Below are 6,851 nucleotides of genomic sequence, written 5' to 3' on the forward strand. Positions count from 1 at the left end.
TATAGGTATGTAGAGTTGGGTATCGTTCGCATAACAGTGGTATGACACACCAAGTCTATTCATAATTGATCCCAAAGGAAGCATGTACAATGAGAATAGTAGGGGTGCCAGAATCGATCCCTGGGGTACCCCACAATTGAGGTGAGTCGCAGAAGATAGATGAGTACCTAACCTAACAGAAAACTTCTGGTTGATAGGAAAGACTGGAACCATTTGAGTACCATACCTTAGATACCGATCGAACGTTCTAGCCGAGATAGGAGAATATTGTGATCTACAAAGTCAAAAGCTGAACTCAAATCTAATAGCACTAAAGCCATAGTGTCGCCAGCATCTGTCGTTATTAAAATGTCATTAAGAACTTTTAAAAGTGCTATGAATGGGTTTAAAACCAGATTGAAAAATATCCGAAATTGAATTAATGTGTAAATAATGTTGCAGCTGTATAAAGACCGTTTTTCAAGAATTTTTGATAAGAAAGACAGGTTGGAAGTCTGTAGTTCGCATATACAGCGGGGTCGAGTGACGGTTTCTTGAGGATGGGAGTCACAGTGGCTAGTTTAAAACAAGCAGGGACAATCCCAGTCAAGAGAATGTTGTTAATGATACGCAGAACCGTATCATTAACAACAGTCGGAACCAACAGTGTCAAATACCTGTTTTATAAAGCGAGAAGGTAGAATATCATGAGGAGAAAAGGTGGATTTCAGTTTTAAAGTGATTTCCCTGCATGTCTGACGGGAGATCAGTTCAAAGTGGCTCAATTTTCGAGCAGGAAAAAATAGGATCGGGAACATGCTCTCTTGAGGTAAAAACTTGTGCTCGAGTAATATTAATTTTTTCAGAGAAGAAATTAAGAAAGTTTTCACACTCAGTGGGAGAGGTCATAGAGAAGGACTTAACAGAAGGGTTTAAGACAGAGTCGATAGTAGAAAAGAGCGTTTTGGAACAATGGGAATTTTTTTCTATGATGTCAGATAAGAATTTATTCTCAGCTGCCTTGGCTGTTTTTTGGAAATTATTTAGTGAAACAGTCAGCATCTCGAAAGAAATTTGAAGCCTGTCTTTCTTGCATTTTCGCTCGAGCCGTCGACATTGTTGACGCAATAGTCGAATATCGCTAGTTATCCATGGCTGGGGCTTGTTTTGAGGATAGATAAGCTTTTGAGGTGCAATGGAGTCTAAGATGTTGGAACATTTGTTATTAAAAGCCTGTAGCTGCTCATCGACATCCGGATGAGAAGTAGGGCAGTCCGAGATGAGAGGATTTTCGGCCGCAGAATACATTTCAGAGAACACAACATGACAATGTGGGGTTAAGCAGTTTGTCACTATGGGTGGTTGCAGGTCTGCTATTGGTGTAGTGCAATCTGGTGTCCCTCAAGGTTCTATCTTGGGCCCTATACTTTTTAACATATACGTTTATCCTCTTGGTCAACTTTTAAGATCACTTGGTCTCAGTTTTCACTTTTATGCAGATGACACCCAGGTTTATATACATTCAAAACCTGATGTTAACGTGGCTGTGTCATATCTTTCTTTATGTATTTCTGAGATAAAAAAAATTGATGTCTAGTAATTTTCTATGTCTAAACAGTGACAAGACGGAAGTAATGCTCATTGGTTCACCTCACCAGCTACGGAAGACTGGGGACCCAACTTTAAGTGTAGAAGGTTCTACACTTCAATTTCAAACAAAATTAAAAAATTTGGGGGTGATATTTGATACCAACTTAACATTTGTTCCTCATGTTCAGAGCACTGTCAAGACATCATTTTTTCATTTAAAAAATATAGCCAAATTGCGTCCCATGTTGACACTTCCTGTGGCTGAAAAGCTAATTAACATCTTTGTATTTTCACGCATTGATTAATGTAATGCTTTGTTGCCCGGGGTCTCAAAAGCTACCCTTAACAAACTACAGTTGGTACAAAATTCTGGGATCAAAAGGGATCATATTACTCCTGTACTAGAATCTTTACACTGGCTCCCTGTCAGATTCCATGTTGATTTTAAAATCCTAATGCTCACCTATAAGGCTTTGCATGGACTGACACCTCATTATCTTGCTGAACTTTTAACCCCTTACACACCAGCACGTGATCTCCGCTCTTCGGAAGCCTGCCTTTTAATTGTTCCGCATACTCGACTAAAATCCATGGGTGATAGGGCCTTTTCGTCGAATGCTCAAAAACTTTGGAATTCCCTGCCAGCTGAGATTAGGCAAGCCGACTCCCTTAGTGTTTTTAAATTATCCCTTAAAACTTATTTGTTTAGGGTAGCTTTCACATAATTGTTTATAATTGCCTTATTATTAATCGAACATTTCATAATGTTTTTATTTTGTATTTTATCAGGTTTTTTGTCAGTAATGCATTGCTTGTTTAATTATATGTTTTATCGTGTTTCTATTCTTGTGAAGCGCTTTGAGATGCTTTTAAAGGCGCTATATAAAATAAAGTTTATTATTATTATTATTATTAAAGAGCGAGACCAACGAGCATGGGGTGGAACAGTTGTGGGTGGTAGAGGAAGGAATGTTGAAAAGAGCAATGGTTTGTGGTCAGAAAGTGGAGTATCTCTAATTTCAATATCGGCCACAGACAGACCATACGACAAAATTAAATCTAATGTATGACCATGACAATGAGTGGGACCATTAACCCACTGAACAATATTTAAAGAAGATAATAGGTTTAAAAAGTCCTTGGCTATAAGGCATTAGCAGAACAACATACATGAATGTTAAAATCGCCAATTATTAAAATATGGTCATATTTAGTCAAGACGATCCCCAAGAGATCTGCAAACTCATTTATGAAGTTTGTTAACTTATTAATAGTAATGCAGTATAAAAAACATTCTTAGCCAAATCTGAAAATTCTGAACTCATTGGGCTGAAAAACAATAGCAAAAATGCTTATTTTCAATTAGCTTTTGCTTTGATTAAAGAGCAGTTCAATCAATGTTAAATACAGTTACTTCCTTCATTGGTGTGATTTCATAATAAAAAGGTCAACATTTTTCTGTTTAAATAAATTAACAACCGTATAGAAAAAAAAAAGGTGTACCAGTAGTTATCCATGTGCCAAATGAATAGTATTTCAATAAAACTGTAATTTCAAATACAAGTCCATCTGTTCCCTGCACGCATTACATACAATTTTGGTTAGTCCCTTTATATAACGCAAAGGGCAGACGAGCGCAAGCCTGCAATCTGTTCAAGAACGGGAAACACTCTTTTTTAATCACCCAATATCCAAAAGGAGTATCTTGGGAAATGCAAATGTTATTTATATTTAAGTATTTGAATTGTCACACTTTGTGTGTGCACAATTAGGCAACGCACATGCAAAATGAGTTTGCAATCACATCTGAATTTTGACAATATGCTAATACCGTTGGTCTTCAGACTGAGTCCTTATTGCCAGTCTGGATTTCTCTCTGCATCTCATCACACATATAGAGCAGATGTACATGTCTCATCAACTGTAAAAGTGGGCTCTTTCTGGCAAGATGTCACAAATATGATAAGACTTGACATTAAGTTAAAATGTATATGCATGCTGCTTTTTCCATTTTAAAGTTTCTGTTTTCAGATCAGTTTTCTATTCATATTTTCAGCCTTTTTTTTCTCTTATGATCAAAAATGTTCCTTTATGATAAAATTTTGGTGCAAATTTGCTTATTTTCAAAGGATCAAGCCTGGAAAGTAGTTATCAAAGTACACCAGGATTGTTGTCAAAAACACTGAAGCTCACTACATAATAGTTTATACTGAAAAACAAACAAACCCCTGTTTATACACCTCAAGATCATTAAACTAATTTCATAGATTTATTTTATGAACATAATACCATAATACGAATGGCAGTTTTAAACCACAGGGATTGTGCTTATGGTAGGTTTATGGTATTGTCTCTTGGGAGAGAGTGGCTTTAACTTCAACTAACACATTTTACAGATGAAATAAACTATTTAGAAAAACAAACAACCTTGCAAGGCGTTTTCCCCCTGAATTATCTCATGTTTATAGCAAATTATCTCCTGTTTAGCGAATGACGGTCCATGGGGTTATATTGTTTGTGTGTGTGAGCTTCACCCTTTCTTTCTGTATGAGTCACAGAGCACTTTCTCTGCTGGCTCAGACTACTGAACAATCTGATTACTCCAGTTGTCATTATATCGAACGATTTAAGCTGAACAACAGTGCATGCCTCCTGAGTCACATCCTCTACACAAACCCGCACACATACCTCATGCCTGCTCATATCCGTCACTGAGTCATACCTGTAGAACACACACATATTAGGAAGAATAGACCTTGCCGAGCTGAACCCCCTACACACACACACAATGGTGAAAGAGTAATGCGCTACTCAAACACATACTTTTGCAGAATCATAACTCATCAAATTCAGCACACACCTGTCATTCATCACTCAAACCACATATCTTCCCACTCACAGATTTTATGCTCGAATTTATTATCTTGCATCTTTCTCTCAATTTCTATCTTCATCTTTCCTTCGCGGTTGGTGAAAAAGAGATGGTAGAAAGTCAGGCAGAGGGATATAGCGGGGTGGAGGGTGAGGGATGTGCTGCATTCTTCGGCAGGCATTCAGTGGGGTAATGTGTTGGTATGAGCAGTATGTGGCGATCTGCCCGAATGGCTTCCAGTGCTGCTTTAAAAGAATCATAAAGTAATAATAAAAACTCTGATCCAGATAAGAACAAAGATTTAAGTCTATAGAAATGCAGAACTATCCAAACAAACACATTTATGCCTGCCTAGTTCAATAGTAAATATTATGTGCTTTACTTATATAAATTATTGTGTGCATTATGTGGTGACAGTATAAAGGTGCCTGGAATATAGCAGCATAACATCAGTTTCTGTTAATAAAAAAAGTTTGAAAACAAGCAGCATTGTCATAATTACTGCAGAAACTCCAGAGGAAATATCTTAGCCAATATGAGGGGCTTTTGAATATTTTGATGGACAAAGGGGGGCAATTCAAGTCAAAAAGGTTGAGATCCACTGATCTTATTTGTAACCTTAAGACAATAACTACTCACAAATTATGAGTAGATTATAGCTTGGCAAGCTACTATTTCTAAGTAGCATCCCAACACTGATATAATGAGATTGGCACGTAACCAAAAATAATTCAATTAATAGAATAATGAAAAAAGCTATATTCACAAAAATATTGCATTTGCCATTTTCTGTGTGTTGTTTATACCAACTCAACCCAAAATATCTCATAAACTTTTGATGGAGACTCTTCTACTAAATTTAGTTAGACAAAATTTAGTGGATCAAGCATGGATAGATCTTGTAGCTATATTTTACCATTTTGAAGTGATACCATTTTTTCTGTCTGGTGCAGTCGTAACAACCTGGAGCTGAACACGCTCAAAACAGTGGAGATGATTGTGGACTTCATCAGGAGAAACACCACAGCACTCCCCCACTCACCATCATGAACAGCACTGTAGTCTTTCAGTCATTCAGGTTCCTGGGCACTACCGTCTCTCAGGACCTGAAGTGGCACAATCACATTGACTCCAAAGGCCCAGCAGAGGTACTACTTCCTTCGCCAGCTGAGGAAGTACAACCTGCTACAGGAGCTGCTGATGCAGTTCTACTCTGCAGTCATTGAGTCTGTCCTCTACACTTCTATAAAGGTCTGGTTCAGCTCAGCTACCAAATCAGACCACAGAAGACTACAGCGGATAGTCCGGATTGCTGAGAGAATCATTGGTACACCCCTCCCCACTCTCCAAGCACTGTACTCATCCAGAGTGAGTAAAAGGGCTGGCAAAAATCACACTGGACCCCTCACATTCAGGCCACTTTCTCTTTGAACTGTTGCTGTCTGGTTGGCGCTACAGAGCACTAAGCACCAGAACAGCCAGGCACAAGAAAAGTTTCTTTCCTCAGGACATCTACCTTATGAACAGTTAAATGCCCCCATTGGGCAATAAACGTGCAATACAAAACACTATTTATAATATTTATTTAGCACACCATACCTCTTATTTACATTCCCTTACATTTGTATATAACATATTACCTGTACATACACATTGTCTATTTTGTATATTGTATATATTTTTCGCTTGTCGCTGTCATACTGTCTGTGCTGTGGAAGCTTCTCTCACAAAGACAAATTCTTCGTATGTGTAAACATTAGCGGTGTAACAGTACAACAGTCAGTTTTGGCGTCACGGTTCAATGCAATTTTGGTACAACAGGAAAAAGAAACAAATCCCCAATGCTAGGTTTCTCTTCATTCATTTTGAACAGACATTAAGTGCAGATTACAGTTTGTTCCAAATGGCGGAATTTAGTCCCCCCTGAGGCAGAGGTAGGTGACAATGGTGGATGCACAAAAGTTCAATATTACGCTTTTTTTCCAAGAAATCACGAAAAAAGATGAGCGACGAGAAAAAGTGGTATTATTTGAGCCTACTTCACCTTTCCATGAGGAGACAGCGAGTGAAGCTGAACCTGAGGCTTCCCATTTCCAGGACACGCCGTGACACTTCAGTGAGACTTCCACGACACAAATCGTCTCAATACCAAATGATTTTGTCTCATTATAACAGCGAAAATAACTTAAAATATTAAATAAATGTTATTTATGGTCATACAGATAAGTGTAAGACATCATTCAAAACTAGGTATAAAGGGTCTATTTTGTCTATTTGTGTACACTCACAATAAAAACAAAACATTGAGCTTTTGTAAAATAAAGAAAACAAACAGAATGCTGCTTTCTGTCGTCCTGATTTCCTTTCCGTCAAGTTTGGCTACTAGCAAGCTCTTGCGTGCCATTTGAAC

Source organism: Rhinichthys klamathensis, unplaced genomic scaffold, assembly GCF_029890125.1.
Source record: "Rhinichthys klamathensis goyatoka isolate OS25496 unplaced genomic scaffold, OSU_Roscu_1.1 h1tg000137l_1, whole genome shotgun sequence".
In the NCBI taxonomy this organism is placed as follows: Eukaryota; Metazoa; Chordata; class Actinopteri; order Cypriniformes; family Leuciscidae; genus Rhinichthys; species Rhinichthys klamathensis.